This window comes from Bos grunniens, chromosome 11 (assembly GCF_055505025.1).
Source record: "Bos grunniens cultivar Pamir isolate PY7600 chromosome 11, Bosgru_T2T1.0, whole genome shotgun sequence".
Lineage (NCBI taxonomy): Eukaryota > Metazoa > Chordata > Mammalia > Artiodactyla > Bovidae > Bos > Bos grunniens.
Genome location: NC_141175.1, coordinates 107,437,341 through 107,448,637, shown reverse-complemented (window position 1 = coordinate 107,448,637; position 11,297 = coordinate 107,437,341). Strand labels below are relative to the sequence as shown.

The window sequence follows — 11,297 nt, the reverse complement described above, 5'->3', positions numbered from 1 at the left end:
CAACTCGAATGGAAGATTGGACTTCCCTGGGCCAACACAAGAGGCATCCTGAATTCCCCGACGTAACTCGAGAATCCCGCCGCAACTTGAGAAAAACCACGTGGTTCCCCGTCATCGCAAGATGAAGCCCTTTCCCAATACAGCGTCTCCGGAGAAGTCCCACGTTAGAAATTGGAGGTCGAAACGGTATTTGGCACCCTTGATGCGACGGACAAAGTTCCCCGACATCCCGGTCTCCCTGGAGAGACACACCGAGGTTTTCCGACACCACTTCCTCTGAGACTCTTCTACCCTCCTGATCTGGACAGGAGGGTCGACTCCCCTGCTTTGTCTGGAAGGGGTTCCCGACCTTCCGGTCGCACCTCAGGATGAGGCCGGTCTCACGACGACATTCCAGACGTGGCCTCGTGGGTGCTTCCACATTGCGAAGGACCCCGATTTCCCGGTCCCCTCTTGATAAGAACCGATGCTGGACACCTTTCCAAACTCTACCCTGTGAATGAAGTCAACACGAAGGGGCAGTGACTCGCCCGTGCATCGTCCGGAAAAATCCCCAGGTTCCAAATACAGCTCGACAAGTGGCCTCTCACCCCCTGAACACCTCGAGAGGCTAGCGGAGTTCCATGCCTCAACCCAAGACCAGGCCTGACTCTCCTGACCCAAGTCTGCAGGAACCGTGCGTTCAGAGTCTGAAATCAGAGGAACACTGAGGTTCCTGCCTCAACTGGAGATGAGGCCCTCTTCCAATGCACCAACCCCAGTGGAGTCCCGAGAGGCCCCTCCCACCTCCATAGTTTCCCTGACTTCTCAGAGGCACCATGAGAAGCTCCCTGAGGTCACCTGCACAAGTCGAGGGAACCGAGGGTTTCATGACGCCACCCGAGAAAGACGTCGAGAGTCCTTCTTCAACGCGTCTCGAGGCCCGATTCCCCTACCATGACTCGAGAGCAATGACGCGCTCCCCCTCGTCACTCGCATGGAGACCCAACTTCCCTGGTGCCCCACGAGAGGCTCACTGAGCTTGGCGTCGTACCTCGTGAGAAACCCCACACTGGGGCCGCCGCTCAAGAGAAACCCCCGAGACTCCCCCGTCATCCCGAGATGAGGGCCTTCGTTTCCCCCATGGCCTAGAGTGCAATCCCGACTCCTCTCTCCAAACTCCATAGGAGGAGTGGCTCCCTTTAGGCCACTCTCTGGGCTCCAACAAATACCGGTCACCAATCCAGAGGAGAATGGAGGTCTTTGCTTCCACTCGGGACGAGGCCTGACTCCCTGGGTGAGTCTGGAATGCAACCCTGAGATCCCTGTCGCCCCTGGAGAGGAACATTGGCTTCTGGACACAAGCCTAGATGAGGTCTATTGGCCCTGCAGTCACTTGAGAGCAATCCCCAGCTTTCCTTCGCAACTCGAATGGAAGATTGGACTTGCCTGGGCCAACACAAGAGGCATCCTGAATTCCCCGTCGTACCTCGAGTATCCCGCCGCAACTCGAGAAAAACCACGTGGTTCCCCCGTCATCGCAAGATGAAGCCCTTTCCCGCTACAGCGTCTCAGGAGAAGTCCCACGTTAGGAATTGGAGGTGGAAACGGTACGTGGTACCCTTGATGCGACCCACAAAGTTCCCCAACATCGCGGTCTCCCTCGAGAGGAACACCGGGGTTTTCCGGCACCACTTCCTCTGACCCCTTCTACCCTCCTGATCTGGACAGGAGGGTCGACTGCCTGCTTTGTCTTGAAGGGGTTCCCGACCTTCCGGTCGCACCTCAGGATGAGGCTGGTCTCAGGACGACATTGCAGACGTGGCCTCATGGGTGGTTCCACATTCCGAAGGACCCCGATTTCCCGGGCCCCTCTTGATAAGAACCTGATGCCCGGACACCTCTTCGAACCCCACCCTGTGAATGAAGTCAACACGAAGGGGCAGTGACTCGCCCGTGCATCGTCGGGAAAAAAACCCCAGGTTTCAAATACAGCTCGACAAATGGCCTCTCTCCACGGGGACACCTCGAGAGGCAAGCGGAGTTCCATGCCTCAACCCAAGACGAGGCCTGCCTCTCCTGTCCCAAGTCTGCAGAGACCCTGCGATCGGAGTCTGAAATCAGAGGAACCCTGAGGTTCCTTCCTCTCGTGGAGATGAGGCCCTCTTCCAATGCACCAAACCCAGTGGAGACCCGAGAGGCCCCTCCCACCTCCAGTTTCCCTGACTTCTCAGAGTCACCATGAGAAGCCCCCTGAGGTCACCTGCACAAGTCGAGGGAAGCCAGGGTTTCCTGCTTCAACCCGAGAAAGACCTCGAGAGACCTTCTTCAACACGTCTCAAGGCCAGCTTCCGGTACCATGACTCGAGAGCAATGACGCTGGCAATAATAACGCAGATGAGCAGCCAGGAATCACCGAGCTCAACTGTCAATTATCAAGCAGATGAGCACACAGGAATCACACAACTCAGCTGGCAATTATCAAGCCGATGAGCAGGCAGTAATCACGCAGCTCAGCTGGCACTTGTCAAGCAGATGAGCAGAGAGGAATCACGCAGCTCAGCAGGCCCTGAGCATGTGAGTGAGCACGCACTGATCACGTGGCTATCATTCACTGATGACGTGACTGCACATGCACTAATCACGTGGATGATAATGCACTGATCACGTGACTGATCCTGCACTGATCAGGTGGCTCTCAAGCACTGATCACGTGGCAACAGGCACTGATCACGTGGCTGATCATACTCTGATCACGTGACTGCTCATGCACTTAATACGGGGCTATCATGCACTGATCATGTGGCTGACCGTATACTGATCACGTGGCTGATCATGCACTGATCACGTGATTGATCATGCACTGATCACGTGGCTCTCATGCTCTGATCAGGTGGCTGATCATACAATGATCACTTGACTGATCATGCACAGATCACGGGGCTATCATGCACTGATCACGTGACTGATCATGCACTTATCACTTGGGTATCATGCACTGATCACGTGGCTGATCATACACTGACCTCGTGACTGATCATGCACTGATCACGTTGCTATCATTCATTGATCACGTGACTGTCATGCCATTGATCACGTGACTGGTCATGCACTGATCACGTGGCTGATCACGCACTGATCACATGTTTATCATGCAGTGATCACGTGACTGAGAGGCGCTGATTACGGGAATGTGCAGGCCCTGATCACGTGGCTGATCATGCACTGATCTCGTGGCTGATCATGCACTAATCACGTGGCTGATCATGCACTGATCACGTGGCTATCATGCACTGATCACGAGACTGTGCATGCACTGATCACATGGATGATCATACACTCATCATTACTGATCATGCGCTGATCATATGACTCATCATGCACTGATTACGTAGCTATCATGCACTGATCACGAGACTGTGCATGCACTGATCACATGGATGATCATACACTGATCACGTTACTGATCATGCGCTGATCATATGACTCATCATGCACTGATTACATGGCTATCAAACACTGATCACTTGACTGATCATGCACTTATCACTTGGCTATCATGCACTGATCACTAGACTGCACATGCACTGATCATGTAACTGATTATGCACTGATCACGTGGCTATCATGCACTTATCACGTGGCTTATCATGCACTGATCACTTAGCTATCATGCACTGATCACATGACAGATCATGCATTGATCACATGATTGATCATGCACTGATCAGGTGGCTATCATGCACTGATCACGTGGCTATCATGCACTGATCACGTGGCTGATCATACACTGATCACTGACTGATCATGCACTGATCAAATGACAGCGCATGCACTGATCACGTAGCTGATCATGCACTGATCACGTTGCTGATCATACACTGATCACCTGGCTGATGATGCACTAATCACGCTGCTGATCATGAACTCATCAATTATCTGAGCATGCAGTGATCACGTGTCTGAATTGCGCTGATCATGTGACTGATCATGCGCTGATGACTTGGCTATCATTCACTGATGATGTGCCTCAGGAGGCAATAATCAAAAAGCTGAGCTGGCACCAATCACGCAATCAGCAGGCAATAATCATGGACCTCAGCTGTGACGATTCATTCTGCTCAGCTGGCAATAATCAAGCAGCTGAGCAGGCAGGAATAACGCAGCTCACCTGGCAATAATCAAGCAGATGGGCAGGCAGGAGTAACACAGATCAGCTGGCAATTATCAAGCAGATGAGCAGGAAGGAACCACACAGCTCAGCTAGCAATTATCCAGCAGATGAGCATGCAGGAATAACACAGCTAAGCTGGCAATTGTCACTCAGCTGAGTAGACAGGAATCACGCAGCTCAGCAGGCCCTGATAACGTGACATCACGAACTGTTCAGGTGGCTGATCATGCAGTGATCACGTGGATGATCATACACTGATCACGTGACTGACCATGCACTGATTACGTGGCTATCATGCTGTGATCACGTGCCTTATCATGCACTGATTACATGACTCATCATGCACTGATCACGTAGCTATCATGCACTGATAACGTGACTGCGCATGCACTGATCACGTGGCTGATAATGCCCTGGTCACCTGGCTATGGTGCACTGATTATGTGGCTATCGTGCACTGATCACGTGGCTGATCATACACTGATCAGGAGACTGATCATGCACTGATCACCTGGCTATCATGCACTGATCACGTAGCTGATCTTGCACAAATCATGTGACTGCTCATGAGCTTATCACTTGGATGATCATACACTGATCATGTGACTGATCAAGCACTGATCACGTGGCTATCATGCACTTATCACGTGATTGCTCATGCACTGATCACGTGGCTGATCATACACTGATCACGTGGCTGATCATGCAATGATCACGTGGCTGATCATGAACTGTACAGGTGATGGACGATGCAGTGATCACGTGACTGAATGGCACTGATGAAGTGAATGATCATGTGCTGATTGTGTGGCTCTCATTCACTGATGATGTGCCTCAGGAGGCAATAATCAAAGAGCTGAGCAGGCACGAATCACCCAATCAGCAGGCAATAATCATGGAGCTCAGCTGTGATGAATCATGCTGCTCAGCTGGCAATAATCAAGCAGAGGAGCAGGCAAGAATCACGCAGCTCAGCTAGCAATTGTCAAGCAGATTATCAGGCAGGAATCACGAAGCTTAGCTGGCAATTGTCAAGCAGTTAAGAAGACAGGATCACACAGCTCAGCTGGCAATAATCAAGCAGATGAGAAGGCAGGAATCACGCAGCTCAGCTGGCAATTATCAAGCAGCTGAGCAGGCCGGAATCACGCAGCTCAACTAGCAATTGTCAGGCAGATTATCAGGCAGGAATTACGAAGCTTAACTGGCAATTATCAAGCAGTTGAGAAGGCAGGATCACACAGCTCAGCTGGCAATAATCAAGCAGATAAGCAGGCAGGAAACACGCAGCTCAGCTGGCAATTATCAAGCAGCTGAGCAGGCAGGAATCACGCAGCTCAACTAGCAATTGTCAGGCAGATTATCAGGCAGGAATTACGCAGCTTAGCTGGCAATTATCAAGCAGATTAGAAGGCAGGATCACGCAGCTCTGCTGGCAATAATCAAGCAGATGAGCAGGCAGGAATCATGCAGCTCTGCTGACAATATTCAAGTAGATGAGCAGCCAGGAATCACGCAGCTCAGCTGGCAATTATCAAGCAGATGAGCAGGCAGGAATCACTCAGTTCACCTGGCAATTATCAAGCAGATGAGCAGGCAGGAATCACGCAGCTCCGCTGACAATATTCAAGTAGATGAGCAGCCAGGAATCACGCAGCTCAGCTGGCAATTATCAAGCAGATGAGCAGGCAGGAATCACTCAGTTCACCTGGCAATTATCAAGCAGATGAGCAGGCAGGAATCACGCAGCTCAGCTGGCAATTATCAAGCAGATGAGCAGCCAGGAATCACGCAGCTCAGCTGGCAATTATCAAGCAGGTGAGCAGGCAGGAATCACTCAGTTCAGCTGGCAATTTTCTAGCAGATGAGCAGGCAGGAATCATACAGCTCAGCAGGCCCTAATCAGGTGACTGAGCACGCACTGTTCACGTGGCTGATCCTGCACTGATCCCGTCGCTGATCATGCACTGATCACCTGGCTATCATGCACTGATCACATGACTGATCCTGCACTGATAACGTCGCTATCATGCACTGATCACGTAACTACGCATGCACTGATCACGTGGATGATCATGCACTGATCACGTGGATGATCATACACTGATCATGTGACTGATCATGCACTTATCACGTGACTGATCATGCACTGATCACCTGGCTATCATGCACTGATTACGTGGCTATCGTGCACTGATCCTGTGGCTGATCATACACTGATCACGAGACTGATAATGCACTGATCACCTGGCTATCATGCACTGATCACGTAACTGATCATGAACTGATCACGTGACTGATCATGCACTGATCGGGTAGCTATCATGCACTGATAACGTGACTGTACATGCAGTGATCACGTGACTGATCATGCACTGATCACTTGGCTATCATGCATTGATCACGTGGCTGATCGTACACTGATCACGTGAAAGATCATGCACTGATCATGTGGCTCTTCAGGCACAGTTAACATGGCTGATCATGCATGGATTACGTGACTGAACATGCACTGATCACGTGGCTATAATGCACTGATCACATGACTGCGCATGCACTGATCACGTGGATGATCATACAGTGATCACGTGACAGCGCATGCACTGATCATGTAAATGATCATGCACTTATAACGTGGCTATCATGCTCTGATCACGTGGCTGATCGTGCACTGATATCGTGACTGAGCATGCACTGATCATGTGCCGGTAGCCGGTGAGGCATTCCACTCTGGACAAAGGTCATGAGGAAGGAGGCTCGGCATACGCAAATGCAGGATTGAGCCTCAGGAGTCCACCCGGATATTCTCGAGCATCTACCCCCCAAAAAACCAGAGTCTGCCTACTTTATTGCTTTGTGCTCTCACCTCTGATTTTACTGGGGGCTGTCCCCCACCACCGTCTCGCTCTCTCTGTCAAAGAGTTAACTTACAGCTCCAATTCATAAAGTTCCTGGGCAATTAGGGGTGTTTAAATCCAAACCCCTCAGATGGCTCTCTAACTCGCCTGACAAATTTACCCGGACTCCTACAGCTATGCATATGATTGTTTACAGCCTCCCAGCCTCCAGAGGCACGGGAAGCTGAAGATATTCAAATAGCTTAGAGCCTCTCAGAGAGTTAGAAACTGTCAGAATAAGACTAGTAAAGGATTTCATTGATGAGCCAATGCTTGCTGCCAAGTTTTCACATCCCCTGAAGTGTATCCTTGAATGTGTATTAATTAATATAATTGGTATGTAGAAAAAATAAGTAGTGGCCTTGGTGTTAGTAACTTTAGACCCTTACGGTAATACATTCTTTCCTTTGTTGTAAACCCATTACACATCCACCCTATAGGAATGCAATTTTCTCTTTGGAAGATGGCGCCAAACCTTAAAATAATTACTCTTAGAGAAAATAAGACTTTGTTGACAAGTCCTTGTCAAGAGTCATAAAATGTTAGTAGGCCTTCTGGCCAGAAGATGATGTAAATCACCTAAAGCATTTGTCTACGATAAATTTGCAGGAAAGAAACCCTGGTTTTTGATAAGAATCAAAGACTGCTGACTTTGCATCCCCTATTATCCTCTATGTGTAACTTAGGGTATAAAAACCACTGTTGAAAATAAAGCTACGGACCTTGCTCACCAACGCTTGGTCTCCCCACGTCATCCTTCCCTTTACTTCCAGCTGAGTCTCCAACTGGAGCCCGGAACCCACCACGCTTAATAATTATGCCTGGGCTTCTAAGACCCACTCGAGAAGGTGTCTAGAGTGAGGCACCTTCCGCTCTTCGAGAGGGTGCCTGCGGCCTACGTAAGTGGTGCAAACTTCTTGTCTTGAAGTTTAATTGGTCTCCCGCGTAAACCAATCTACTCGGTCTCTTTTCTCCACTGAATTTTCCTACTGAGCGATCCTCATTCTATTATTCTTTATATCTCTAACTAGCATATAAATAGTCGCCTAGGCCGTCTTTCCTTCGAATACCCTGGATCAGCTGCGGCTGGTCCCTGGCAGGTGGCGCCCGAACAGGGACCTCAGGAGGCAATAATCAAAGAGGTGAGCAGGCACAAATCACGCAGTCAGCAGAAAATAATCATGGAGCTCAACAGTGACGAATCATGCTGCTCAGCTGGCAATAATCAAGCAGAGGAGCAGGCAGGAATCACGCAGCTCAGCTGGCAATTGTCAAGCAGAGGAGCAGGCAGGAATCACACAGCTCAGATGTAGGAAATGGACTTACACCATGGGGGAGGGAGAGAGTGAGATGAATGGAGAAAGTAGCATCAACATACATACACAATCAGGCATGAGATGGATAGCTGGTGGGAAGTTGCTGTACTGCACAGGGAGCCCAGTCTCAGGTGATGACCTGGAGGGACAGGACGTGGCGGGGAGGGAGGGGATACAGGAATAATTAAGGCTGATCTGTGTGGTGCTGGAGAAGACTCCTGAGAGTCCCTTGGACTGCAAGGAGATCCAACCAGTCCATCCTAAAGGAAATCAGCCCTGAATATTCATTGGAAGGACTGATGCTGAAGCTGAAACTCCAATACTTTGGCCACCTGATGCTAAGAGCTGACTCATTTGAAAAGGCCCTCATCCTGGGAAGGATTTAAGGCAGGAGGAGAAGGGGACGACAGAGAATGAGATAGTTGGATGGCATCATTGACTCAATGGACATGAGTTTGAGCAAACTCCAAGAATTGGTGATGGACAGGGAGGCCTGGCATGCTGCAGTCCATGGGGTCACAAAGAGTCAGACATGACTGAGCGACTGAACTGAACTGAACTGGAAAATATAGTATAAAAAGAAGTGGTTAACTTTTAAACTGGGAAATGTAGAGATCTTTAAAAATTTCTCTGATAACCCTGTGGCCAGTATTTAAAGCATTTTAAAATAAACTCATCACACTACTTTTTTAAGTAACAATTTTCTCAATGCTGCAATCACATCCTTGTTCCGAAGGCTGTATATCATGGGATTGAACATCGGCGTCATTATGGTGTAGAACAGAGAGAGGAGTCTGTCAGTTCCTGCAGAATGTCTGGATTTGGGCCTTAATTAGGTAATGGTAGCAGATCCAAAGAATAAAAGCACAACCAACAGGTGAGAACACGTGGAGAAGGCTTTGGCTCGCCCTCTGGCTGTTGGCAACCTCAGAATAGTGGAAATGATTTTGCTGTAAGAGGCAAGGTTCAACATAAAAGGTACAGCAACAAACAACAGAGCTACTGCATAGACTGACAGCGCGTGTGCAAAAGTGTCTCCACAGGCCAGCTTCAGAATGGGGGGAATGTCACAGAAGAAGTGGCTAATCTCTTTCGAGTGACAGAAACACAGAGAGAAGATCCAGCACATATGCCTTATCTGCACTGGGATTCCACTGACCCAGGAGCCCACAGCCAGCTGGAGGCACACCTTTGGGGTCATGACCAGGGGATAGTGCAGAGGGCCACAGACGGCCACACAGCGGTCATAGGCCATCACCGCCAGGAGGAAGCACTCAGTGGCTCCGAGGATAAGGAAGAAGTACATTTGGGCAGCACAGTCCAGCACAGAAATGCTTCTGTCCTGAGTCCAAAGGTTCACCAGAATCCTAGGGAGAATGATGGACACGTAACAGATTTCCAAGGAGGAAAGATTTGCCAGGAAAAAATACATGGGTTTGTGCAGTGCAGGGTCAAGCCTAGTTAGTATTATTATGAGACTATTTCCAGTTAAGATAATGATGTAAATGACGGAGAACACCCCCAAATAATAACCCTTGGAGGTTTGGAAGGTCAGAAAACCCCAGCAGTGCAAACTGTATCACTGTGGACATGTTGTCTTCCGCTTCCATCTCTTCATATTTCATCTGTGGGAATGATTCAATCAGAGGCACTGTCATTTCATTTTTACTGACTCTTGTTTTTTGTGTATAAACTAGATTATATGTCTTCTTACTTTTCATTTCCTTATAAAAACCAAACTTATAATGCCAGGTGCTCTAAAAGTACAGAGAAGTATACTTTTATTTATCATTAAACCTATCTGGTTTAACCTATCATTAAACCCATTGGGAGGAGCTACCCCCCAGCCCAAGGCCAGGGGCGGCGGCTGAGAGGAGCAACCCCACGTCCAAGGAGCGCTGGCTGCACAGGTGCAGGAAAGCAGAGAAGAGCTACTCCATGTTCAAGGTCAGGAGGGGTGGCGGTGAGGAGATACCCCTCGTCCAAGGTAAGGAGCAGCAGCTGCGCTTTGCTGGAGCAGCCGTGAAGAGATACCCCACGTCCAAGGTGAGAGAAATCCAAGTAAGATGGTAGGTGTTGTGAGAGGGCTTCAGAGGGCAGACACACTGAAACCATAATCACAGAAAACTAGTCAATCTAATCACACGGGCCACAGCCTTGTCTGACTCAATGAAACTAAGCCATGCCCGTGGGGCAACCCAAGATGGGTGGGTCATGGTGGAGAGGTCTGACAAAATGTGGTCCACTGGAGAAGGGAATGGCAAACCACTTCAGTATTCTTGCCTTGAGAACCCCATGAACAGTATGAAAAGGCAAAATGATAGGATACTGAAAGAGGAACTCCCCAGGTCGGTAGGTGCCCAATATGCTACTAGAGATCAGTGGAGAAATAACTCCAGAAAGAATGAAGGGATGGAGCCAAAGCAAAAACAACACCCAGTTGTGGGTGTGACTGGTGATAGAAATAAGGTCCGATGCTGTAAAGAGCAATATTGCATAGGAACCTGGAATGTTAGGTCCATGAATCAAGGCAAATTGGAAGTGGTCAAACAGGAGATGGCAAGAGTGAACATCGACATTCTAGGAATCAGTGAACTAAAATGGACTGGAATGGGTGAATTTAACTCAGATGACCATTGTATCTGCTACTGTGGGCAGGAATCCCTGAGAAGAAATGGAGTAGAAGAAATGGAGTAGCCATCATGATACCCACTCCAGTGTTCTTGCCTGAAGAATCCCAGGGATGGGGGAGCCTGTTGGGCTGCTGTCTGTGGGGTCACACAGCGTCGGACACGACTGAAGTGGCTTAGCAGCAGCAGCAGCAGCAGCCATGATGCTCAACGAAAGAGTCCGAAATGCAGTACTTGGATGCAATCTCAAAACTGACAGAATGATATCTGTTCATTTCCAAGGCAAACCATTCAATATCAC

General features: G+C 49.3%; 1 pseudogene; it reads right to left on the bottom strand.

The window, feature by feature from the left end:
- Positions 1-9,042: 9,042 nt before the first annotated feature.
- Positions 9,043-9,991, bottom strand: LOC147363820 (olfactory receptor 10AG1-like; annotated as a pseudogene).
- Positions 9,992-11,297: the final 1,306 nt, after the last annotated feature.